Source organism: Pleurodeles waltl, chromosome 8, assembly GCF_031143425.1.
Source record: "Pleurodeles waltl isolate 20211129_DDA chromosome 8, aPleWal1.hap1.20221129, whole genome shotgun sequence".
NCBI classification, from domain to species: Eukaryota; Metazoa; Chordata; class Amphibia; order Caudata; family Salamandridae; genus Pleurodeles; species Pleurodeles waltl.
In genome coordinates this window covers 1,158,198,943-1,158,225,846 of record NC_090447.1, presented here as the reverse complement: position 1 = coordinate 1,158,225,846, position 26,904 = coordinate 1,158,198,943, and positions in this window count along the sequence as shown.

Genomic DNA, 26,904 nt, shown 5'->3' with positions numbered 1-26,904 from the left:
GAACATCAATCGAAAACCCCAACACACACAGGAACCCAACATCATCAACCACACCACATCTACGCACACATCACCACACACCACCACTCACATCACCGCAAACACCACCCCACACCTCATCCACACCACCCCATGGCACCCCAAAGACACCCCAGGTATTCTGACCAAGAACTCCGGGTCATGGTGGAGGAAATCATAAGGGTAGAGCCCCAGCTCTTCGGCACACAGGTGCAACACACCACAATAGCCAGGAAGGCGGAGCTATGGCAGAGGATTGTCGACAGGGTCAACGCTGTGGGACAGCATCCCAGAAACCGGGAAGACATCAGAAAGCGCTGGAACGACCTACGGGGGAAGGTACGGTCGATGGTCTCCAGACACAACATCGCTGTGCAGAGGACTGGCGGCGGACCACCACCCACCCCTCCCGAATTCACAGCATGGGAGCAAGAGGTCTTCAACATCCTGCATCCTGCGGGCCTCGCTGGAGTAGGCGGAGGAATGGACTCTGGTAAGTCTAGTCTCAACTACTCCCCCCCCCAACCACCAGCATGCCAACCCACACCCCCACCCTCACCCCCAACCCCCCAGCACACAGCCTCCCTGCCAATGTCTCACCAGCACAACCCACCCAACCCAAACCAAACCCTGAATGCCAACACAAACCATGGACACCCATCACCTATGCATGACCACTGCACATACCCATCCCCCCCACAAACCACCCTCACAACTCCTGCCACAAGGGGATGCCAGCACTGGGGGACAAGGGCACCCACAAATCGCACACCATGGAACACACAGAAGCAATAACCATACTCTTTCACCCCTGCAGGTCCCGAACGCCAACACACCGGCCAGGAGGGTCCAGATATGTCCATCCCACCCCCAGAACAGGCCCACAGTGAGGACAGCAGGTCTGTCGACCTGGAACCTGATGACCAGCCCGGACCATCGGGGACCTCTGGACAGTCGGTTCCCCACACACAGACACAGGCCACAGCAGACCTAACCCCCTCTGGGAATATCAGCACCGCTCCCACCCAGCGGGCCCATGCCTCTGTCTCCAGGACAGGTCAATCAGCGGTGTGTCCGCCACTACAGGGCACCCAGGCTGACCCAACACCCCAACAACAACAGGGACCTGGGGGCAGTGGTAGCGGGCACACCGTCCAGGGGACAGAGGCCCGGGGAAACAGGGCAACTGGGAGGGCTGCAGTGCGACAGGGGGGGGAGGACAGGCCCAGGGAACCGACTCTCCAAGAGGCCCTCACCACCATCATGGGAGCATACCACCGCTCCCAGGAGACGATGGCGACGGTAATGGCCAGGTTCCAGGAGATCCAGGCACAGCAGGAGGAACGGTACATGGGGTACAGAGAGGAGCTCAGGAACATCGTCCAGGCCCTGAACCTAATAGTCACCACATTGCGGGACCATGTAGCACCCCAAAGGGCCCCTGTCCCCAGCCCGGACCAGGAACAGCCTACCACCTCCGCCGGCGCTAGTGGACAGGAGGCCCCCACACAACGACGGGCCACCAGAACCCCACCTCCTGCTGGAGATCAACCACCCGCAAGAGGAGCCTGAGATCACAAAGGAAGACAGAGTAGGATGCCAAGACCCCCGCCAGCCTAAGATCCCCCCGGATGTCATTCCACTGTCCCACATCGTCACCCTGTCCAACCTTGAACTGCCCCTGCTCCATCCTTCCACAGGCATATGGACAATGCACCTGTGCGACCGAGAACTGGACTCTGCCATGGACATCACTCCACCCCCACCCATCACCATTTTACTATCATGGACCTATATGTAGCACTTTAAATAAATCACTTATTGCACATAAAACACTCAGGAGTCTGCTTGTATTCTTAACAAATGTATTATGCATAACGGGTCAAAAATGTGCAGTTACTTTGTGATGACAACATACCAATGTCAATTTGCTTTACTCCATTGCCGAACAAACCAGAAGTCACGCAGTGGGTCATACAGCTCTGAAAAGCCAAGGGAAAGTCACAATTCAGTTGAAAGGAACTGGGGGGAAACACAGAAAGTAGAGATGCAGGAGGCCAGAAGGAAATGTAAAATGACGTGGGGGATTCTTACCTGGGTGCTACTGAAAATACTGTTGTATAACTGTGTCCCTGTTGTCCGTGTCGTCCCCGTCGTCTTCCTCCTCTTCACTCTCCACAGGCTCCACAGCTGCTACGACACCACCATCTGGACCATCCTCCTGCAGAAAAGGCACCTGGCGTCGCAATGCAAGATTGTGAAGCATACAGCAGGCCACGATGATCTGGCACACCTTCTTTGGTGAGTACATGAGGGATCCCCCTGTCATATGCAGGCACCTAAACCTGGCCTTCAGGAGGCCGAAGGTCCTTTCTATGATCCTCCTAGATCGCCCATGGGCCTCATTGTACCGTTCCTCTGCCCTGGTCCGGGGATTCCTCACTGGGGTCAGTAGCCACGGCAGGTTGGGGTAACCAGAGTCACCAATTAGCCACACACGGTGTCTCTGTAGCTGTTCCATCACATAGGGGATGCTGCTATTTCACATAACATACGCGTCATGCACTGACCCAGGGAACTTGGCATTTACATGGGAGATGTACTGGTCAGCCAAACAGACCACCTGGACATTCATAGAATGGTAACTTTTCCTGTTTCTGTACACCTGCTCATCGTCTTTTGGGGGTACTAAGGCCACATGGGTCCCATCAATGGCACCAATGATGTTGGGGATATGTCCAAGGGCATAGAAGTCAGCCTTCACAGTGGCCAAATCACCCTCCTCAGGGAAAACGTAGCTCCGCATGTATTTCGTCAGGGCAGACAACACTCTGGACAAAATCTTAGAAAACATAGGCTGAGACATCCCTGATGACATGGCCACTGTTGTCTGAAAAGACCCACTTGCCAAGAAATGGAGGACTGACAGAACCTGCACCAGAGGGGGAATTCCTGTGGGTAGGCGGATGGGGGACATCAGTGTTGGCTCCAGCTGGGCACACAGTTCATGTATAGTGGCTCGGTCAAGTCGGTATCGAAGTATTATATGACGTTCCTCCATTGTCGACAGGTCCACCAGCGGTCGGTACACGGGAGGATTCATCCTTCTCCTCGCAAGTCCCAGCGGACGGTGCCTAGGAAGGACAACATGGAGCACAGAGTCAAACAACCCACAGGTACGTAACTACAGCTTGCACAGTACACGATTGTCAATGCATTGAATGGCTTGTATGAGTGGCAATGCAAGGCCTAGGCCTGTGTGATGCAGTAGTAATTAAGCCCTGTGGTCCCTTGTAATGACGGCTGCCTGACCTGAGAAGTGTGACAATGGGATGTGAGGTCAATGCGCTGGCGTGACACCGTGGCGGTAGGCGGTCGAAGACCACGGCGCAAAGCCGCATTGGTTAACATCGAACCCTATGGGTTTCACGGGCCAATGACTAGCTGCGCCGGCGGTCGCGGAACGCACCGCGGCGGTACGCGCCGCCGCGGGCGTGACCGCCATTTTCTATCTGATTAATCACTCGAGACCTGATCATCCACAGGAGAGGACCTATACTGCAAGTGCTGCTGTGACCTCGGTCTGGGAGATACAATGGCTGCTGCGACTGGGGAAAGGGCCCCTGCCTTCACGACAGAAGAGTTGGAGAAACTTGTTGATGGGGTCCTGCCCCAGTATGCACAACTCTACGGTCCTCCAGACCAATAGGTAAGTACACTGTGTGCACGTTGCATGGGCTATGCCTGGGTTGTGTATGGTGGATGTAAGATGGTGGGGTGGGGAGCGAATGAGGAGTGCAAGGCACGACAGATGAGAGCATGTTTCACATGGCAAGGTTGGGGAGGGGGGGCCAATCGCATCTATCATGCGGAAAATTGATGATATTTCAATTTCCACCCTGTACATGTCAAATAGGTCAGCGCCCATCAGAAGATCGACATTTGGCGTGCCATCGCCAAGGAAGTCCGGAACCTGGGGGTCCACAACAGACGGGGCACCCACTGCCGCAAGAGGTGGGAGGACATCCGCCGCGGGACCAGGAAGACCGCCGAGTCACTGCTGGGGATGGCCTCCCAACCTAGGAGGGGTGCCAGTCGTACCCTGACCCCCCTGATGTCCCGGGTCCAGCAACTGCACGGTCGGAGGGCGACTGAGCAGGGAGTCCTGCCCAGGTCAGACTCCCTGGAATTACAGGACAAACACTGCTGAAGAGTGCCCTGCCGTGCAGGAAGGCACCACTGAAGAGGGCCCCGCCGTCCTGAAAGGCACCGCTGAAGATGGCCCCGCCGTGCAGGAAGGCACCGCTGAAGAGGGCCCCGCCGTGCAGGAAGGCACCGCTGAAGAGGGCCCCGCCGTGCAGGAAGGCACCGCTGAAGAGGGCCCCACCGTCCTGAAAGGCACCGCTGAAGAGGGCCCGCCATCCTGAAAGGCACCGCTGAAGAGGGCCCCGCCGTGCAGGGAGGCACTGCTGAAGAGGGCCCCGCCGTGCAGGAAGGCACTGCTGAAGAGGGCCCCGCCGTCCTGAAAGGCACCGCTGAAGAGGGCCCCGCCGTGCAGGGAGGCACCGCTGAAGAGGGCCCCGCCGTCCTGAAAGGCACCGCTGAAGAGGGCCCCGCCAAGACAGGCCCCGCTCCGCTGGGCCCCGCCGTCTCAAGCACCGCTCCGCTGGGCCCCGCCGTCTCAAGCACCGCTCCGCTGGGCCCTTCATCTCAGGCACCGCTCCGCTGTGCCCCGCCGTCTCAAGCACCGCTCCGCTGGGCCCTTCATCTCAGGCACCGCTCCGCTGGGCCGTGCCGTCTCAAGCACCGCTACGCTGGGCCCTTCCTGTCAAGCACCGCTCCGCTGGGCCCCGCCGTCTCAAGCACCGCTCCGCTGGGCCCTTCCTGTCAAGCACCGCTCCGCTGGGCCCTGCCGTCTCAAGCACCGCTCTGCTGGGCCCTTCCTGTCAAGCACCGCTCCGCTGGGCCCTTCCTGTCAAGCACCGCTCCGCTGGGCCCTTCATCTCAGGCACCGCTCCGCTGGGCCCTTCATCTCAAGCACCGCTCCGCTGGGCCCGCCGTCTCAAGCACCGCTCCGCTGGGCCCTTCCTGTCAAGCACCGCTCCGCTGGGCCCTTCCTGTCAAGCACCGCTCCGCTGGGCCCTTCATCTCAGGCACCGCTCCGCAGGGCCCCGCCGTCTCAAGCACCGCTCCGCTGGGCCCTTCATCTCAGGCACCGCTCCGCTGGGCCCCGCCGTCTCAAGCACCGCTCCGCTGGGCCCCGCCGTCTCAAGCACCGCTCCGCTGGGCCCCGCCGTCTCATGCACCGCTGGGCCAATGACTGTGCCGGTTCTGTGTCGTGCTAATGTTCACGCTGCACTCGGCCCACCCTGCCTCCTCCATTGCCTGTGGAGACTGTTATCCACTTGATGGACTGTGACTTTGCACTCCCCAGGATATGACAGTGGGCAAGCCACCCACTGTAGAGACTTGAGAGACTGTGGCTTTGCACTCCCCAGGATATGACAGTGGGCAAGCCACCCACTGTAGAGACTTGAGAGACTGTGGCTTTGCACTCCCCAGGATTGGCCACACTCACACATGCACAGAGTATCAGACTTGACTGTGTTGCCCAGAGGTTTGTCGGATCATTCCCCAGTGGCTCTGAGGCTCCGGGTAGGTCACCGGTGCCCAGCATTTTGTTGATGCCTAGCGCCTTGGCACTTTCACAATCCAGACTATTGTAAACATATGGAGCTTCGAATATAATGTAGACACTGTGACACCCCCTCAGACATTATGGGAGGCCCGGAAACCCATACTACAGGGGGTGGGGGTGAGGGCAGACATTAGCTACTGTACTGGGGGGCGACGGCACAAGATGCAGGATCTGACAGACCTTGAGGCTCGAATTACAGAATTTGACTTACTGGGTCATTTACAAGATAGCAAAACTGCACGCAGCCATCTCGGACTGGTTCAGCAGCAGTACAGCTAGACCCTTTCATGCAAGGCATGGTGCACCTGGCAGGACACCCAAAGCTCTACCTATCAATGGGGAGACAAATTGAGTCAAATATTCCTTAGACTATGTCAGGGCATCCCCCTTCTCCATTTCCCCTGATCAGGGATGGGTCAGGTGTGTGGCTCACGGTCCCAGGAGAGATAGTGGGTAGTTTTGATTCCCATCTGGGGAGGTCTATGCCAGAAGTGAGGTGTTGGATAAGGCACAAATAGAGGAGTTTGTGCAGACACTTTCGCTCAGGCCCCTCTCTTCATCAGCCCGCAATTTGTTGGACATTGTGCTTATGGGGGAGGAATGCTCATTAACCATGGCCGGATTGAACATGGTAAAGGTTTCCAGGCCCAACGGATTCCCCAGCGAGTTCTTTAAAACATACATGCCCATTGTAGGAAGTTGGCTCTGTATGTGCTATTTCAAAGTAAGGAATAGCATGCACAGAGTCCAAGGGTTCCCCTTAGAGGTAAAATAGTGGTAAAAATAGATAATACTAATGCTCTATTTTGTGGTAGTGTGGTCGAGCAATAGGCTTACCCAAGGAGTAGTGTTAAGCATTTGTTGTACATACACATAGACAATAAATGAGGTACACACACTCAGAGACAAATCCAGCCAATAGGTTTTGTTATAGAAAAATATATTTTCTTAGTTTATTTTAAGAACCACAGGTTCAAATTTAACATGTAATATCTTGTTTGAAAGGTATTGCAGGTAAGTACATTAGGAACTTTGAATCATTTCAATTGCATGTATACTTTTCAAGTTATTCACAAATAGCTATTTCAAAAGTGGACACAGTGCAATTTTCACAGTTCCTGGGGGAGGTAAGTTTTTGTTAGTTTTACCAGGTAAGTAAGACACTTACAGGGTTCAGTTCTTGGTCCAAGGTAGCCCACCGTTGGGGGTTCAGAGCAACCCCAAAGTTACCACACCAGCAGCTCAGGGCCGGTCAGGTGCAGAGTTCAAAGTGGTGCCCAAAACGCATAGGCTAGAATGGAGAGAAGGGGGTGCCCCGGTTCCGGTCTGCTTGCAGGTAAGTACCCGCGTCTTCGGAGGGCAGACCAGGGGGGTTTTGTAGGGCACCGGGGGGGACACAAGCCCACACAGAAATTTCACCCTCAGCGGCGCGGGGGCGGCCGGGTGCAGTGTTAGAACAGGCGTCGGGTTCGCAATGTAAGTCAATGAGAGATCAAGGGATCTCTTTAGCGCTGCAGGCAGGCAAGGGGGGGCTTCCTCGGGGAAACCTCCACTTGGGCAAGGGAGAGGGACTCCTGGGGGTCACTTCTGCAGTGAAAGTCCGGTCCTTCAGGTCCTGGGGGCTGCGGGTGCAGGGTCTTTTCCAGGCGTCGGGACTTAGGTTTCAGAGAGTCGCGGTCAGGGGAAGCCTCGGGATTCCCTCTGCAGGCGGCGCTGTGGGGGCTCAGGGGGGACAGGTTTTGGTACTCACAGTCGTAGAGTAGTCCGGGGGTCCTCCCTGAGGTGTTGGTTCTCCACCAGCCGAGTCGGGGTCGCCGGGTGCAGTGTTGCAAGTCTCACGCTTCTTGCGGGGAGTTGCAGGGTTCTTTAAAGCTGCTTCTTGGAACAAAGTTGCAGTCTTTTTGGAGCAGGTCCGCTGTCCTCGGGAGTTTCTTGTCATCGTCGAAGCAGGGCAGTCCTCAGAGGATGCAGAGGTCGCTGGTCCCTTTGGAAGGCGTCGCTGGAGCAGAGTTCTTTGGAAGGCAGGAGACAGGCCGGTGAGTTTCTGGAGCCAAGGCAGTTGTTGTCTTCTGGTCTTCCTCTGCAGGGGTTTTCAGCTAGGCAGTCCTTCTTCTTGTTGGTGCAGGAATCTAATTTTCTAGGGTTCAGGGTAGCCCTTAAATACTAAATTTAAGGGCGTGTTTAGGTCTGGGGGGTTAGTAGCCAATGGCTACTAGCCCTGAGGGTGGGGACACCCTCTTTGTGCCTCCTCCCAAGGGGAGGGGGTCACAATCCTAACCCTATTGGGGGAATCCTCCATCTGCAAGATGGAGGATTTCTAAAAGTTAGAGTCACCTCAGCTCAGGACACCTTAGGGGCTGTCCTGACTGGCCAGTGACTCCTCCTTGTTATTCTCATTATTTTCTCCGGCCTTGCCGCCAAAAGTGGGGGCCGGGGCCGGAGGGGGCGGGCAACTCCACTAGCTGGAGTGTCCTGTGGTGCTGTGACAAAGGGGTGAGCCTTTGAGGCTCACCGCCAGGTGTTACAGCTCCTGCCTGGGGGAGGTGTTAGCATCTCCACCCAGTGCAGGCTTTGTTACTGGCCTCAGAGTGACAAAGGCACTCTCCCCATGGGGCCAGCAACATGTCTCTAGTGTGGCAGGCTGCTGGAACTAGTCAGCCTACACAGACAGTCGGTTAAGTTTCAGGGGGCACCTCTAAGGTGCCCTCTGGGGTGTATTTTGCAATAAAATGTACACTGGCATCAGTGTGCATTTATTGTGCTGAGAAGTTTGATACCAAACTTCCCAGTTTTCAGTGTAGCCATTATGGTGCTGTGGAGTTCGTGTTTGACAAACTCCCAGACCATATACTCTTATGGCTACCCTGCACTTACAATGTCTAAGGTTTTGTTTAGACACTGTAGGGGTACCATGCTCATGCACTGGTACCCTCACCTATGGTATAGTGCACCCTGCCTTAGGGCTGTAAGGCCTGCTAGAGGGGTGACTGACCTATACTTGCATAGGCAGTGAGAGGCTGGCATGGCACCCTGAGGGGAGTGCCATGTCGACTTACTCGTTTTGTTCTCACTAGCACACACAAGCTGGCAAGCAGTGTGTCTGTGCTGAGTGAGAGGTCTCCAGGGCGGCATAAGACATGCTGCAGCCCTTAGAGACCTTCCTTGGCATCAGGGCCCTTGGTACTAGAAGTACCAGTTACAAGGGACTTATCTGGATGCCAGGGTCTGCCAATTGTGGATACAAAAGTACAGGTTAGGGAAAGAACACTGGTGCTGGGGCCTGGTTAGCAGGCCTCAGCACACTTTCAATTGTAAACATAGCATCAGCAAAGGCAAAAAGTCAGGGGGCAACCATGCCAAGGAGGCATTTCCTTACACAACCCCCCCCCAAACGAAAGAGGATGAGACTAACCTTTCCCAAGAGAGTCTTCATTTTCTAAGTGGAAGAACCTGGAAAGGCCATCTGCATTGGCATGGGCAGTCCCAGGTCTGTGTTCCACTATAAAGTCCATTCCCTGTAGGGAGATGGACCACCTCAACAGTTTAGGATTTTCACCTTTCATTTGCATCAGCCATTTGAGAGGTCTGTGATCAGTTTGAACTAGGAAGTGAGTCCCAAAGAGGTATGGTCTCAGCTTCTTCAGGGACCAAACCACAGCAAAGGCCTCCCTCTCAATGGCACTCCAACGCTGCTCCCTGGGGAGTAACCTCCTGCTAATGAAAGCAACAGGCTGGTCAAGGCCATCATCATTTGTTTGGGACAAAACTGCCCCTATCCCATGTTCAGAGGCATCTGTCTGCACAATGAACTGCTTAGAATAATCTGGAGCTTTTAGAACTGGTGCTGAGCACATTGCTTGTTTCAGGGTGTCAAAGGCCTGTTGGCATTCCACAGTCCAGTTCACTTTCTTGGGCATTTTCTTGGAGGTGAGTTCAGTGAGGGCTGTCACAATGGATCCATATCCCTTCACAAACCTCCTGTAATACCCAGTCAAGCCAAGGAATGCCCTGACTTGAGTCTGGGTTTTTGGAGCTACCCAGTCCAGAATAGTCTGGATCTTGGGTTGGAGTGGCTGAACTTGGCCTCCACCTACAAGGTGGCCCAAGTAAACCACAGTTCCCTGCCCTATCTGGCATTTGGATGCCTTGATAGAGAGGCCTGCAGATTGCAGAGCCTTCAAAACCTTCTTCAGGTGGACCAGGTGATCCTGCCAGGTGGAGCTAAAGACAGCAATATCATCAAGATAAGCTGTGCTAAAGGACTCCAAACCAGCAAGGACTTGATTCACCAACCTTTGGAAGGTGGCAGGGGCATTCTTTAAACCAAAGGGCATAACAGTAAACTGATAATGCCCATCAGGTGTGGAGAATGCTGTTTTCTCTTTTGCTCCAGGTGCCATTTTTATTTGCCAGTACCCTGCTGTCAAGTCAAAGGTACTTAAGAATTTGGCAGCACCTAATTTGTCTATGAGCTCATCAGCTCTAGGAATTGGATGAGCATCTGTCTTGGTGACAGAGTTGAGCCCTCTGTAGTCCACACAAAACCTCATCTCTTTCTTTCCATCTTTGGTGTGAGGTTTGGGGACTAAGACCACTGGGCTAGCCCAGGGGCTGTCAGAGCGCTCAATCACTCCCAATTCCAGCATCTTGTGGACTTCCACCTTGAAGCTTTCCTTAACATGGTCAGACTGTCTAAAAATTTTGTTTTTGACAGGCATGCTGTCTCCTGTGTCCACATCATGGGTACACAGGTGTGTCTGACCAGGGGTTAAGGAGAAGAGTTCAGGAAACTGTTGTAGGACCCTCCTACAATCAGCTTGCTGTTGGCCAGAGAGGGTGTCTGAGTAGATCACTCCATCTACTGAGCCATCTTTTGGGTCTGATGACAGAAGATCAGGGAGAGGTTCACTCTCTGCCTCCTGATCCTCATCTGTTACCATCAACAGATTTACATCAGCCCTGTCATGGAAGAGCTTAAGGCGGTTCACATGGATCACCCTCTTGGGGCTCTGCTTGTGCCCAGGTCCACCAGGTAGGTGACCTGACTCTTCCTTTCTAGCACTGGGTAAGGGCTACTCCATTTGTCCTGGAGTGCCCTGGGAGCCACAGGCTCCAGAACCCAGACTTTCTGCCCTGGTTGGAACTCAACCATTGCAGCCTTTTGGTCATACCAAAACTTCTGGAGCTGTTGGCTGGCCTCAAGGTTTTTGGTTGCCTTTTCCATGTACTCTGCCATTCTAGAGCGAAGGCCAAGTACATAGTCCACTATGTCTTGCTTAGGCTCATGAAGAGGTCTCTCCCAGCCTTCTTTAACAAGAGCAAGTGGTCCCCTTACAGGGTGACCAAACAGAAGTTCAAAGGGTGAGAATCCTACTCCCTTCTGTGGCACCTCTCTGTAAGCAAAAAGCAGACATGGCAAGAGGACATCCCATCTCCTTTTGAGTTTTTCTGGGAGCCCCATGATCATGCCTTTTAATGTCTTGTTGAATCTCTCAACTAAGCCATTAGTTTGTGGATGGTATGGTGTAGTGAATTTGTAAGTCACTCCACACTCATTCCACATGTGTTTTAGGTATGCTGACATGAAGTTGGTACCTCTGTCAGACACCACCTCCTTAGGGAAACCCACTCTGGTAAAGATACCAATGAGGGCCTTGGCTACTGCAGGGGCAGTAGTCGACCTAAGGGGAATAGCTTCAGGATACCTAGTAGCATGATCCACTACTACTAGGATATACATATTTCCTGAGGCTGTGGGAGGTTCTAGTGGACCAACTATGTCCACACCCACTCTTTCAAAGGGGACCCCCACCACTGGAAGTGGAATGAGGGGGGCCTTTGGATGCCCACCTGTCTTACCACTGGATTGACAGGTGGGGCAGGAGAGGCAAAACTCCTTAACCTTCTGGGACATATTGGGCCAGTAGAAGTGGTTGACTAACCTCTCCCACGTCTTGGTTTGTCCCAAATGCCCAGCAAGGGGAATATCACGGGCTAAGGTCAGAATAAACTCTCTGAACGACTGAGGTACTACCACTCTCCTAGTGGCACCAGGTTTGGGGTCTCTGGCCTCAGTGTACAGGAGTCCATCTTCCCAATAGACCCTATGTGTTCCATTTTTCTTGCCCTTGGACTCTTCAGCAGCTTGCCACCTAAGGCCTTCAAGAGAGGGACAGGTTTCTTGTCCCTTACACAGCTCCTCCCTTGAGGGTCCCCCTGGGCCTAAGAGCTCAACCTGATAAGGTTCAAGCTCCAAAGGCTCAGTTCCCTCAGAGGGCAGAACTTCTTCCTGAGAAGAGAGGTTCTCTTTTTCTGACTGTGTTGCAGTTGGTTTCCCAACTGACTTTCCTTTTCTCTTGGTAGGCTGGGCCTTTCTTCCAGACTCCAGCTCTACTTTTTCACCCTGTGCCTTGCATTGTGCTCTTGTTTTTACACACACCAGTTCAGGGATACCCAGCATGGCTGCATGGGTTTTTAGCTCTACCTCAGCCCATGCTGAGGACTCCAGGTCATTTCCAAGCAGACAGTCTACTGGGATGTTTGAGGAGACCACCACCTGTTTCAGGCCATTGACCCCTCCCCATTCTAAAGTTACCATTGCCATGGGATGTGCTTTAGTCTGATTGTCAGCGTTGGTGACTGTATAAGTTTTTCCAGTCAGGTATTGGCCAGGGGAAACCAGTTTCTCTGTCACCATGGTGACACTGGCACCTGTATCCCTCAGGCCCTCTATACTTGTCCCATTAATAAAGAGCTGCTGCCTGTATTTTTGCATGTTAGGCGGCCAAGCAGCTAGTGTGGCTAAATCCACCCCACCCTCAGAGACTAGAGTAGCTTCAGTGTGGACCCTGATTTGCTCTGGGCACACTGTTGATCCCACTTGGAGACTGGCCATTCCAGTGTGACCTGGAGTGGAGTTTGGAGTGGAACCTTTCTTGGGACAGGCCTTGTCTCCAGTTTGGTGTCCAGGCTGATTACAGCTACGACACCAGGCCTTTTTGGGATCAAAGTTTTTACCCTTGTACCCAGGATTGTTTTGTGAAGAGGCTCTGGGCCCACCCTCCTGTGCAGGTTTTTGGGGGCCTGTAGAAGACTCTTTACTATTTTTATTTTTGGCTGTCTCACCACCTTTCCCCTGGGGAGGTTTTGTGACCCCTTTCTTTTGGTCACCCCCTGTGGAAGTTTTGGACACCCTTGTCTTGACCCAATGGTCCGCCTTCTTTCCCAATTCTTGGGGAGAAATTGGTCCTAGGTCTACCAGATGCTGATGCAGTTTATCATTGAAACAATTACTTAACAGGTGTTCTTTCACAAATAAATTGTACAGCCCATCATAATTACTTACACCACTGCCTTGAATCCAACCATCTAGTGTTTTTACTGAGTAGTCTACAAAGTCAACCCAGGTCTGGCTCGAGGTTTTTTGAGCCCCCCTGAATCTAATCCTATACTCCTCAGTGGAGAATCCAAAGCCCTCAATCAGAGTACCCTTCATGAGGTCATAAGATTCTGCATCTTTTCCAGAGAGTGTGAGGAGTCTATCCCTACACTTTCCTGTGAACATTTCCCAAAGGAGAGCACCCCAGTGAGATCTGTTCACTTTTCTGGTTACACAAGCCCTCTCAAAAGCTGTGAACCATTTGGTGATGTCATCACCATCTTCATATTTAGTTACAATCCCTTTAGGGATTTTCAACATGCCAGGAGAATCTCTGACCCTATTTATGTTGCTGCCACCATTGATGGGTCCTAGGCCCATCTCTTGTCTTTCCCTCTCTATGGCCAGGATCTGTCTTTCCAAAGCCAATCTTTTGGTCATCCTGGCTAACTGGATGTCCTCTTCACTGGAGTTATCCTCAGTGATTTCAGAGTTGTTGGTCCCTCCTGTGAGGGAACCAGCATCTCTGACTATTATTTGTGGAGTCAGGGCTTGAGAAGCCCTGCTCTCCCTAAGTAGGACTGGAGGGGGGGAATTTCCCTCCAAATCACTATCTTCATCCTCTGAGTTGCCACCCTCAGAGGGGTTGGCCTTTTCAAACTCTGCCAAAAGCTCCTGGAGCTGTACTTTGGTAGGTTTGGGGCCCATTGCTATTTTCTTTAGTTTACAGAGTGACCTTAGCTCTCTCATCTGTAGATGGAGGTAAGGTGTGGTGTCGAGTTCCACCACAGTCACATCTGTGCTAGACATTTTGCTTCTAAAAGTTGGAATACTTTTTAAGAAACTAAAACTGGTTCTAGAATCTAATTCAAACTTTTAACAAACTTTTAAACTCTAAAAGAAATGCTAACAGGGACTAACACAAGGCCCTAGCAGGACTTTAAAGAATTTAGAAAACTTTTCAAATTGCAAAAATCAATTTCTAATGACAATTTTGGAATTTGTCGTGTGATCAGGTATTGGCTGAGTAGTCCAGCAAATGCAAAGTCTTGTACCCCACCGCTGATCCACCAATGTAGGAAGTTGGCTCTGTATGTGCTATTTCAAAGTAAGGAATAGCATGCACAGAGTCCAAGGGTTCCCCTTAGAGGTAAAATAGTGGTAAAAATAGATAATACTAATGCTCTATTTTGTGGTAGTGTGGTCGAGCAATAGGCTTACCCAAGGAGTAGTGTTAAGCATTTGTTGTACATACACATAGACAATAAATGAGGTACACACACTCAGAGACAAATCCAGCCAATAGGTTTTGTTATAGAAAAATATCTTTTCTTAGTTTATTTTAAGAACCACAGGTTCAAATTTAACATGTAATATCTTGTTTGAAAGGTATTGCAGGTAAGTACATTAGGAACTTTGAATCATTTCAATCGCATGTATACTTTTCAAGTTATTCACAAATAGCTATTTCAAAAGTGGACACAGTGCAATTTTCACAGTTCCTGGGGGAGGTAAGTTTTTGTTAGTTTTACCAGGTAAGTAAGACACTTACAGGGTTCAGTTCTTGGTCCAAGGTAGCCCACCGTTGGGGGTTCAGAGCAACCCCAAAGTTACCACACCAGCAGCTCAGGGCCGGTCAGGTGCAGAGTTCAAAGTGGTGCCCAAAACGCATAGGCTAGAATGGAGAGAAGGGGGTGCCCCGGTTCCGGTCTGCTTGCAGGTAAGTACCCGCGTCTTCGGAGGGCAGACCAGGGGGGTTTTGTAGGGCACCGGGGGGGACACAAGCCCACACAGAAATTTCACCCTCAGCGGCGCGGGGGCGGCCGGGTGCAGTGTTAGAACAGGCTTCGGGTTCGCAATGTAAGTCAATGAGAGATCAAGGGATCTCTTTAGCGCTGCAGGCAGGCAAGGGGGGGCTTCCTCGGGGAAACCTCCACTTGGGCAAGGGAGAGGGACTCCTGGGGGTCACTTCTGCAGTGAAAGTCCGGTCCTTCAGGTCCTGGGGGCTGCGGGTGCAGGGTCTTTTCCAGGCGTCGGGACTTAGGTTTCAGAGAGTCGCGGTCAGGGGAAGCCTCGGGATTCCCTCTGCAGGTGGCGCTGTGGGGGCTCAGGGGGGACAGGTTTTGGTACTCACAGTCGTAGAGTAGTCCGGGGGTCCTCCCTGAGGTGTTGGTTCTCCACCAGCCGAGTCGGGGTCGCCGGGTGCAGTGTTGCAAGTCTCACGCTTCTTGCGGGGAGTTGCAGGGTTCTTTAAAGCTGCTTCTTGGAACAAAGTTGCAGTCTTTTTGGAGCAGGTCCGCTGTCCTCGGGAGTTTCTTGTCATCGTCGAAGCAGGGCAGTCCTCAGAGGATGCAGAGGTCGCTGGTCCCTTTGGAAGGCGTCGCTGGAGCAGAGTTCTTTGGAAGGCAGGAGACAGGCCGGTGAGTTTCTGGAGCCAAGGCAGTTGTTGTCTTCTGGTCTTCCTCTGCAGGGGTTTTCAGCTAGGCAGTCCTTCTTCTTGTTGGTGCAGGAATCTAATTTTCTAGGGTTCAGGGTAGCCCTTAAATACTAAATTTAAGGGCGTGTTTAGGTCTGGGGGGTTAGTAGCCAATGGCTACTAGCCCTGAGGGTGGGGACACCCTCTTTGTGCCTCCTCCCAAGGGGAGGGGGTCACAATCCTAACCCTATTGGGGGAATCCTCCATCTGCAAGATGGAGGATTTCTAAAAGTTAGAGTCACCTCAGCTCAGGACACCTTAGGGGCTGTCCTGACTGGCCAGTGACTCCTCCTTGTTATTCTCATTATTTTCTCCGGCCTTGCCGCCAAAAGTGGGGGCCGGGGCCGGAGGGGGCGGGCAACTCCACTAGCTGGAGTGTCCTGTGGTGCTGTGACAAAGGGGTGAGCCTTTGAGGCTCACCGCCAGGTGTTACAGCTCCTGCCTGGGGGAGGTGTTAGCATCTCCACCCAGTGCAGGCTTTGTTACTGGCCTCAGAGTGACAAAGGCACTCTCCCCATGGGGCCAGCAACATGTCTCTAGTGTGGCAGGCTGCTGGAACTAGTCAGCCTACACAGACAGTCGGTTAAGTTTCAGGGGGCACCTCTAAGGTGCCCTCTGGGGTGTATTTTGCAATAAAATGTACACTGGCATCAGTGTGCATTTATTGTGCTGAGAAGTTTGATACCAAACTTCCCAGTTTTCAGTGTAGCCATTATGGTGCTGTGGAGTTCGTGTTTGACAAACTCCCAGACCATATACTCTTATGGCTACCCTGCACTTACAATGAATAAGGTTTTGTTTAGACACTGTAGGGGTACCATGCTCATGCACTGGTACCCTCACCTATGGTATAGTGCACCCTGCCTTAGGGCTGTAAGGCCTGCTAGAGGGGTGACTGACCTATACTTGCATAGGCAGTGAGAGGCTGGCATGGCACCCTGAGGGGAGTGCCATGTCGACTTACTCGTTTTGTTCTCACTAGCACACAGAAGCTGGCAAGCAGTGTGTCTGTGCTGAGTGAGAGGTCTCCAGGGTGGCATAAGACATGCTGCAGCCCTTAGAGACCTTCCTTGGCATCAGGGCCCTTGGTACTAGAAGTACCAGTTACAAGGGACTTATCTGGATGCCAGGGTCTGCCAATTGTGGATACAAAAGTACAGGTTAGGGAAAGAACACTGGTGCTGGGGCCTGGTTAGCAGGCCTCAGCACACTTTCAATTGTAAACATAGCATCAGCAAAGGCAAAAAGTCAGGGGGCAACCATGCCAAGGAGGCATTTCCTTACACAACCCCCCCCCAAACGAAAGAGGATGAGACTAACCTTTCCCAAGAGAGTCTTCATTTTCTAAGTGGAAGAACCTGGAAAGGCCATCTGCATTGGCATGGGCAGTCCCAGGTCTGTGTTCCACTATAAAGTCCATTCCCTGTAGGGAGATGGACCACCTCAACAGTTTAGGATTTTCACCTTTCATTTGCATCAGCCATTTGAGAGGTCTGTGGTCAGTTTGAACTAGGAAGTGAGTCCCAAAGAGGTATGGTCTCAGCTTCTTCAGGGACCAAACCACAGCAAAGGCCTCCCTCTCAATGGCACTCCAACGCTGCTCCCTGGGGAGTAACCTCCTGCTAATGAAAGCAACAGGATGGTCAAGGCCATCATCATTTGTTTGGGACAAAACTGCCCCTATCCCATGTTCAGAGGCATCTGTCTGCACAATGAACTGCTTAGAATAATCTGGAGCTTTTAGAACTGGTGCTGAGCACATTGCTTGTTTCAGGGTGTCAAAGGCCTGTTGGCATTCCACAGTCCAGTTCACTTTCTTGGGCATTTTCTTGGAGGTGAGTTCAGTGAGGGCTGTCACAATGGATCCATATCCCTTCACAAACCTCCTGTAATACCCAGTCAAGCCAAGGAATGCCCTGACTTGAGTCTGGGTTTTTGGAGCTACCCAGTCCAGAATAGTCTGGATCTTGGGTTGGAGTGGCTGAACTTGGCCTCCACCTACAAGGTGGCCCAAGTAAACCACAGTTCCCTGCCCTATCTGGCATTTGGATGCCTTGATAGAGAGGCCTGCAGATTGCAGAGCCTTCAAAACCTTCTTCAGGTGGACCAGGTGATCCTGCCAGGTGGAGCTAAAGACAGCAATATCATCAAGATAAGCTGTGCTAAAGGACTCCAAACCAGCAAGGACTTGATTCACCAACCTTTGGAAGGTGGCAGGGGCATTCTTTAAACCAAAGGGCATAACAGTAAACTGATAATGCCCATCAGGTGTGGAGAATGCTGTTTTCTCTTTTGCTCCAGGTGCCATTTTTATTTGCCAGTACCCTGCTGTCAAGTCAAAGGTACTTAAGAATTTGGCAGCACCTAATTTGTCTATGAGCTCATCAGCTCTAGGAATTGGATGAGCATCTGTCTTGGTGACAGAGTTGAGCCCTCTGTAGTCCACACAAAACCTCATCTCTTTCTTTCCATCTTTGGTGTGAGGTTTGGGGACTAAGACCACTGGGCTAGCCCAGGGGCTGTCAGAGCGCTCAATCACTCCCAATTCCAGCATCTTGTGGACTTCCACCTTGAAGCTTTCCTTAACATGGTCAGACTGTCTAAAAATTTTGTTTTTGACAGGCATGCTGTCTCCTGTGTCCACATCATGGGTACACAGGTGTGTCTGACCAGGGGTTAAGGAGAAGAGTTCAGGAAACTGTTGTAGGACCCTCCTACAATCAGCTTGCTGTTGGCCAGAGAGGGTGTCTGAGTAGATCACTCCATCTACTGAGCCATCTTTTGGGTCTGATGACAGAAGATCAGGGAGAGGTTCACTCTCTGCCTCCTGATCCTCATCTGTTACCATCAACAGATTTACATCAGCCCTGTCATGGAAGAGCTTAAGGCGGTTCACATGGATCACCCTCTTGGGGCTCTGCTTGTGCCCAGGTCCACCAGGTAGGTGACCTGACTCTTCCTTTCTAGCACTGGGTAAGGGCCACTCCATTTGTCCTGGAGTGCCCTGGGAGCCACAGGCTCCAGAACCCAGACTTTCTGCCCTGGTTGGAACTCAACCATTGCAGCCTTTTGGTCATACCAAAACTTCTGGAGCTGTTGGCTGGCCTCAAGGTTTTTGGTTGCCTTTTCCATGTACTCTGCCATTCTAGAGCGAAGGCCAAGTACATAGTCCACTATGTCTTGTTTAGGCTCATGAAGAGGTCTCTCCCAGCCTTCTTTAACAAGAGCAAGTGGTCCCCTTACAGGGTGACCAAACAGAAGTTCAAAGGGTGAGAATCCTACTCCCTTCTGTGGCACCTCTCTGTAAGCAAAAAGCAGACATGGCAAGAGGACATCCCATCTCCTTTTGAGTTTTTCTGGGAGCCCCATGATCATGCCTTTTAATGTCTTGTTGAATCTCTCAACTAAGCCATTAGTTTGTGGATGGTATGGTGTAGTGAATTTGTAAGTCACTCCACACTCATTCCACATGTGTTTTAGGTATGCTGACATGAAGTTGGTACCTCTGTCAGACACCACCTCCTTAGGGAAACCCACTCTGGTAAAGATACCAATGAGGGCCTTGGCTACTGCAGGGGCAGTAGTCGACCTAAGGGGAATAGCTTCAGGATACCTAGTAGCATGATCCACTACTACTAGGATATACATATTTCCTGAGGCTGTGGGAGGTTCTAGTGGACCAACTATGTCCACACCCACTCTTTCAAAGGGGACCCCCACCACTGGAAGTGGAATGAGGGGGGCCTTTGGATGCCCACCTGTCTTACCACTGGATTGACAGGTGGGGCAGGAGAGGCAAAACTCCTTAACCTTCTGGGACATATTGGGCCAGTAGAAGTGGTTGACTAACCTCTCCCACGTCTTGGTTTGTCCCAAATGCCCAGCAAGGGGAATATCACGGGCTAAGGTCAGAATAAACTCTCTGAACGACTGAGGCACTACCACTCTCCTAGTGGCACCAGGTTTGGGGTCTCTGGCCTCAGTGTACAGGAGTCCATCTTCCCAATAGACCCTATGTGTTCCATTTTTCTTGCCCTTGGACTCTTCAGCAGCTTGCCGCCTAAGGCCTTCAAGAGAGGGACAGGTTTCTTGTCCCTTACACAGCTCCTCCCTTGAGGGTCCCCCTGGGCCTAAGAGCTCAACCTGATAAGGTTCAAGCTCCAAAGGCTCAGTTCCCTCAGAGGGCAGAACTTCTTCCTGAGAAGAGAGGTTCTCTTTTTCTGACTGTGTTGCAGTTGGTTTCCCAACTGACTTTCCTTTTCTCTTGGTAGGCTGGGCCTTTCTTCCAGACTCCAGCTCTACTTTTTCACCCTGTGCCTTGCATTGTGCTCTTGTTTTTACACACACCAGTTCAGGGATACCCAGCATGGCTGCATGGGTTTTTAGCTCTACCTCAGCCCATGCTGAGGACTCCAGGTCATTTCCAAGCAGACAGTCTACTGGGATGTTTGAGGAGACCACCACCTGTTTCAGGCCATTGACCCCTCCCCATTCTAAAGTTACCATTGCCATGGGATGTGCTTTAGTCTGATTGTCAGCGTTGGTGACTGTATAAGTTTTTCCAGTCAGGTATTGGCCAGGGGAAACCAGTTTCTCTGTCACCATGGTGACACTGGCACCTGTATCCCTCAGGCCCTCTATACTTGTCCCATTAATAAAGAGCTGCTGCCTGTATTTTTGCATGTTAGGCGGCCAGGCAGCTAGTGTGGCTAAATCCACCCCACCCTCAGAGACTAGAGTAGCTTCAGTGTGGACCCTGATTTGCTCTGGGCACACTGTTGATCCCACTTGGAGACTGGCCATTCCAGTGTTACCTGGAGTGGAGTTTGGAGTGGAACCTTTCTTGGGACAGGCCTTGTCTCCAGTTTGGTGTCCAGGCTGATTACAGCTACGACACCAGGCCTTTTTGGGATCAAAGTTTTTTCCCTTGTACCCAGGATTGTTTTGTGAAGAGGCTCTGGGCCCACCCTCCTGTGCAGGTTTTTGGGGGCCTGTAGAAGACTCTTTACTATTTTTATTTTTGGCTGTCTCACCACCTTTCCCCTGGGGAGGTTTTGTGACCCCTTTCTTTTGGTCACCCCCTGTGGAAGTTTTGGACACCCTTGTCTTGACCCAATGGTCCGCCTTCTTTCCCAATTCTTGGGGAGAAATTGGTCCTAGGTCTACCAGATGCTGATGCAGTTTATCATTGAAACAATTACTTAACAGGTGTTCTTTCACAAATAAATTGTACAGCCCATCATAATTACTTACACCACTGCCTTGAATCCAACCATCTAGTGTTTTTACTGAGTAGTCTACAAAGTCAACCCAGGTCTGGCTCGAGGTTTTTTGAGCCCCCCTGAATCTAATCCTATACTCCTCAGTGGAGAATCCAAAGCCCTCAATCAGAGTACCCTTCATGAGGTCATAAGATTCTGCATCTTTTCCAGAGAGTGTGAGGAGTCTATCCCTACACTTTCCTGTGAACATTTCCCAAAGGAGAGCACCCCAGTGAGATCTGTTCACTTTTCTGGTTACACAAGCCCTCTCAAAAGCTGTGAACCATTTGGTGATGTCATCACCATCTTCATATTTAGTTACAATCCCTTTAGGGATTTTCAACATGTCAGGAGAATCTCTGACCCTATTTATGTTGCTGCCACCATTGATGGGTCCTAGGCCCATCTCTTGTCTTTCCCTCTCTATGGCCAGGATCTGTCTTTCCAAAGCCAATCTTTTGGTCATCCTGGCTAACTAGATGTCCTCTTCACTGGAGTTATCCTCAGTGATTTCAGAGTTGTTGGTCCCTCCTGTGAGGGAACCAGCATCTCTGACTATTATTTGTGGAGTCAGGGCTTGAGAAGCCCTGCTCTCCCTAAGTAGGACTGGAGGGGGGGAATTTCCCTCCAAATCACTATCTTCATCCTCTGAGTTGCCACCCTCAGAGGGGTTGGCCTTTTCAAACTCTGCCAAAAGCTCCTGGAGCTGTACTTTGGTAGGTTTGGGGCCCATTGCTATTTTCTTTAGTTTACAGAGTGACCTTAGCTCTCTCATCTGTAGATGGAGGTAAGGTGTGGTGTCGAGTTCCACCACAGTCACATCTGTGCTAGACATTTTGCTTCTAAAAGTTGGAATACTTTTTAAGAAACTAAAACTGGTTCTAGAATCTAATTCAAACTTTTAACAAACTTTTAAACTCTAAAAGAAATGCTAACAGGGACTAACACAAGGCCCTAGCAGGACTTTAAAGAATTTAGAAAACTTTTCAAATTGCAAAAATCAATTTCTAATGACAATTTTGGAATTTGTCGTGTGATCAGGTATTGGCTGAGTAGTCCAGCAAATGCAAAGTCTTGTACCCCACCGCTGATCCACCAATGTAGGAAGTTGGCTCTGTATGTGCTATTTCAAAGTAAGGAATAGCATGCACAGAGTCCAAGGGTTCCCCTTAGAGGTAAAATAGTGGTAAAAATAGATAATACTAATGCTCTATTTTGTGGTAGTGTGGTCGAGCAATAGGCTTACCCAAGGAGTAGTGTTAAGCATTTGTTGTACATACACATAGACAATAAATGAGGTACACACACTCAGAGACAAATCCAGCCAATAGGTTTTGTTATAGAAAAATATATTTTCTTAGTTTATTTTAAGAACCACAGGTTCAAATTTAACATGTAATATCTTGTTTGAAAGGTATTGCAGGTAAGTACATTAGGAACTTTGAATCATTTCAATTGCATGTATACTTTTCAAGTTATTCACAAATAGCTATTTCAAAAGTGGACACAGTGCAATTTTCACAGTTCCTGGGGGAGGTAAGTTTTTGTTAGTTTTACCAGGTAAGTAAGACACTTACAGGGTTCAGTTCTTGGTCCAAGGTAGCCCACCGTTGGGGGTTCAGAGCAACCCCAAAGTTACCACACCAGCAGCTCAGGGCCGGTCAGGTGCAGAGTTCAAAGTGGTGCCCAAAACGCATAGGCTAGAATGGAGAGAAGGGGGTGCCCCGGTTCCGGTCTGCTTGCAGGTAAGTACCCGCGTCTTCGAAGGGCAGACCAGGGGGGTTTTGTAGGGCACCGGGGGGGACACAAGCCCACACAGAAATTTCACCCTCAGCGGCGCGGGGGCGGCCGGGTGCAGTGTTAGAACAGGCGTCGGGTTCGCAATGTAAGTCAATGAGAGATCAAGGGATCTCTTTAGCGCTGCAGGCAGGCAAGGGGGGGCTTCCTCGGGGAAACCTCCACTTGGGCAAGGGAGAGGGACTCCTGGGGGTCACTTCTGCAGTGAAAGTCCGGTCCTTCAGGTCCTGGGGGCTGCGGGTGCAGGGTCTTTTCCAGGCGTCGGGACTTAGGTTTCAGAGAGTCGCGGTCAGGGGAAGCCTCGGGATTCCCTCTGCAGGCGGCGCTGTGGGGGCTCAGAGGGGACAGGTTTTGGTACTCACAGTCGTAGAGTAGTCCGGGGGTCCTCCCTGAGGTGTTGGTTCTCCACCAGCCGAGTCGGTGTCGCCGGGTGCAGTGTTGCAAGTCTCACGCTTCTTGCGGGGAGTTGCAGGGTTCTTTAAAGCTGCTTCTTGGAACAAAGTTGCAGTCTTTTTGGAGTAGGTCCGCTGTCCTCGGGAGTTTCTTGTCGTCGTCGAAGCAGGGCAGTCCTCAGAGGATGCAGAGGTCGCTGGTCCCTTTGGAAGGCGTCGCTGGAGCAGAGTTCTTTGGAAGGCAGGAGACAGGCCGGTGAGTTTCTGGAGCCAAGGCAGTTGTTGTCTTCTGGTCTTCCTCTGCAGGGGTTTTCAGCTAGGCAGTCCTTCTTCTTGTTGGTGCAGGAATCTAATTTTCTAGGGTTCAGGGTAGCCCTTAAATACTAAATTTAAGGGCGTGTTTAGGTCTGGGGGGTTAGTAGCCAATGGCTACTAGCCCTGAGGGTGGGTACACCCTCTTTGTGCCTCCTCCCAAGGGGAGGGGGTCACAATCCTAACCCTATTGGGGGAATCCTCCATCTGCAAGATGGAGGATTTCTAAAAGTTAGAGTCACCTCAGCTCAGGACACCTTAGGGGCTGTCCTGACTGGCCAGTGACTCCTCCTTGTTATTCTCATTATTTTCTCCGGCCTTGCCGCCAAAAGTGGGGGCCGGGGCCGGAGGGGGCGGGCAACTCCACTAGCTGGAGTGTCCTGTGGTGCTGTGACAAAGGGGTGAGCCTTTGAGGCTCACCGCCAGGTGTTACAGCTCCTGCCTGGGGGAGGTGTTAGCATCTCCACCCAGTGCAGGCTTTGTTACTGGCCTCAGAGTGACAAAGGCACTCTCCCCATGGGGCCAGCAACATGTCTCTAGTGTGGCAGGCTGCTGGAACTAGTCAGCCTACACAGACAGTTGGTTAAGTTTCAGGGGGCACCTCTAAGGTGCCCTCTGGGGTGTATTTTGCAATAAAATGTACACTGGCATCAGTGTGCATTTATTGTGCTGAGAAGTTTGATACCAAACTTCCCAGTTTTCAGTGTAGCCATTATGGTGCTGTGGAGTTCGTGTTTGACAAACTCCCAGACCATATACTCTTATGGCTACCCTGCACTTACAATGTCTAAGGTTTTGTTTAGACACTGTAGGGGTACCATGCTCATGCACTGGTACCCTCACCTATGGCATAGTGCACCCTGCCTTAGGGCTGTAAGGCCTGCTAGAGGGGTGACTGACCTATACTTGCATAGGCAGTGAGAAGCTGGCATGGCACCCTGAGGGGAGTGCCATGTCGACTTACTCGTTTTGTTCTCACTAGCACACACAAGCTGGCAAGCAGTGTGTCTGTGCTGAGTGAGAGGACTCCAGGGTGGCATAAGACATGCTGCAGCCCTTAGAGACCTTCCTTGGCATCAGGGCCCTTGGTACTAGAAGTACCAGTTACAAGGGACTTATCTGGATGCCAGGGTCTGCCAATTGTGGATACAAAAGTACAGGTTAGGGAAAGAACACTGGTGCTGGGGCCTGGTTAGCAGGCCTCAGCACACTTTCAATTGTAAACATAGCATCAGCAAAGGCAAAAAGTCAGGGGGCAACCATGCCAAGGAGGCATTTCCTTACACAACCCCCCCCAAACGAAAGAGGATGAGACTAACCTTTCCCAAGAGAGTCTTCATTTTCTAAGTGGAAGAACCTGGAAAGGCCATCTGCATTGGCATGGGCAGTCCCAGGTCTGTGTTCCACTATAAAGTCCATTCCCTGTAGGGAGATGGACCACCTCAACAGTTTAGGATTTTCACCTTTCATTTGCATCAGCCATTTGAGAGGTCTGTGGTCAGTTTGAACTAGGAAGTGAGTCCCAAAGAGGTATGGTCTCAGCTTCTTCAGGGACCAAACCACAGCAAAGGCCTCCCTCTCAATGGCACTCCAACGCTGCTCCCTGGGGAGTAACCTCCTGCTAATGAAAGCAACAGGCTGGTCAAGGCCATCATCATTTGTTTGGGACAAAACTGCCCCTATCCCATGTTCAGAGGCATCTGTCTGCACAATGAACTGCTTAGAATAATCTGGAGCTTTTAGAACTGGTGCTGAGCACATTGCTTGTTTCAGGGTGTCAAAGGCCTGTTGGCATTCCACAGTCCAGTTCACTTTCTTGGGCATTTTCTTGGAGGTGAGTTCAGTGAGGGCTGTCACAATGGATCCATATCCCTTCACAAACCTCCTGTAATACCCAGTCAAGCCAAGGAATGCCCTGACTTGAGTCTGGGTTTTTGGAGCTACCCAGTCCAGAATAGTCTGGATCTTGGGTTGGAGTGGCTGAACTTGGCCTCCACCTACAAGGTGGCCCAAGTAAACCACAGTTCCCTGCCCTATCTGGCATTTGGATGCCTTGATAGAGAGGCCTGCAGATTGCAGAGCCTTCAAAACCTTCTTCAGGTGGACCAGGTGATCCTGCCAGGTGGAGCTAAAGACAGCAATATCATCAAGATAAGCTGTGCTAAAGGACTCCAAACCAGCAAGGACTTGATTCACCAACCTTTGGAAGGTGGCAGGGGCATTCTTTAAACCAAAGGGCATAACAGTAAACTGATAATGCCCATCAGGTGTGGAGAATGCTGTTTTCTCTTTTGCTCCAGGTGCCATTTTTATTTGCCAGTACCCTGCTGTCAAGTCAAAGGTACTTAAGAATTTGGCAGCACCTAATTTGTCTATGAGCTCATCAGCTCTAGGAATTGGATGAGCATCTGTCTTGGTGACAGAGTTGAGCCCTCTGTAGTCCACACAAAACCTCATCTCTTTCTTTCCATCTTTGGTGTGAGGTTTGGGGACTAAGACCACTGGGCTAGCCCAGGGGCTGTCAGAGCGCTCAATCACTCCCAATTCCAGCATCTTGTGGACTTCCACCTTGAAGCTTTCCTTAACATGGTCAGACTGTCTAAAAATTTTGTTTTTGACAGGCATGCTGTCTCCTGTGTCCACATCATGGGTACACAGGTGTGTCTGACCAGGGGTTAAGGAGAAGAGTTCAGGAAACTGTTGTAGGACCCTCCTACAATCAGCTTGCTGTTGGCCAGAGAGGGTGTCTGAGTAGATCACTCCATCTACTGAGCCATCTTTTGGGTCTGATGACAGAAGATCAGGGAGAGGTTCACTCTCTGCCTCCTGATCCTCATCTGTTACCATCAACAGATTTACATCAGCCCTGTCATGGAAGAGTTTAAGGCGGTTCACATGGATCACCCTCTTGGGGCTCCTGCTTGTGCCCAGGTCCACCAGGTAGGTGACCTGACTCTTCCTTTCTAGCACTGGGTAAGGGCCACTCCATTTGTCCTGGAGTGCCCTGGGAGCCACAGGCTCCAGAACCCAGACTTTCTGCCCTGGTTGGAACTCAACCATTGCAGCCTTTTGGTCATACCAAAACTTCTGGAGCTGTTGGCTGGCCTCAAGGTTTTTGGTTGCCTTTTCCATGTACTCTGCCATTCTAGAGCGAAGGCCAAGTACATAGTCCACTATGTCTTGTTTAGGCTCATGAAGAGGTCTCTCCCAGCCTTCTTTAACAAGAGCAAGTGGTCCCCTTACAGGGTGACCAAACAGAAGTTCAAAGGGTGAGAATCCTACTCCCTTCTGTGGCACCTCTCTGTAAGCAAAAAGCAGACATGGCAAGAGGACATCCCATCTCCTTTTGAGTTTTTCTGGGAGCCCCATGATCATGCCTTTTAATGTCTTGTTGAATCTCTCAACTAAGCCATTAGTTTGTGGATGGTATGGTGTAGTGAATTTGTAAGTCACTCCACACTCATTCCACATGTGTTTTAGGTATGCTGACATGAAGTTGGTACCTCTGTCAGACACCACCTCCTTAGGGAAACCCACTCTGGTAAAGATACCAATGAGGGCCTTGGCTACTG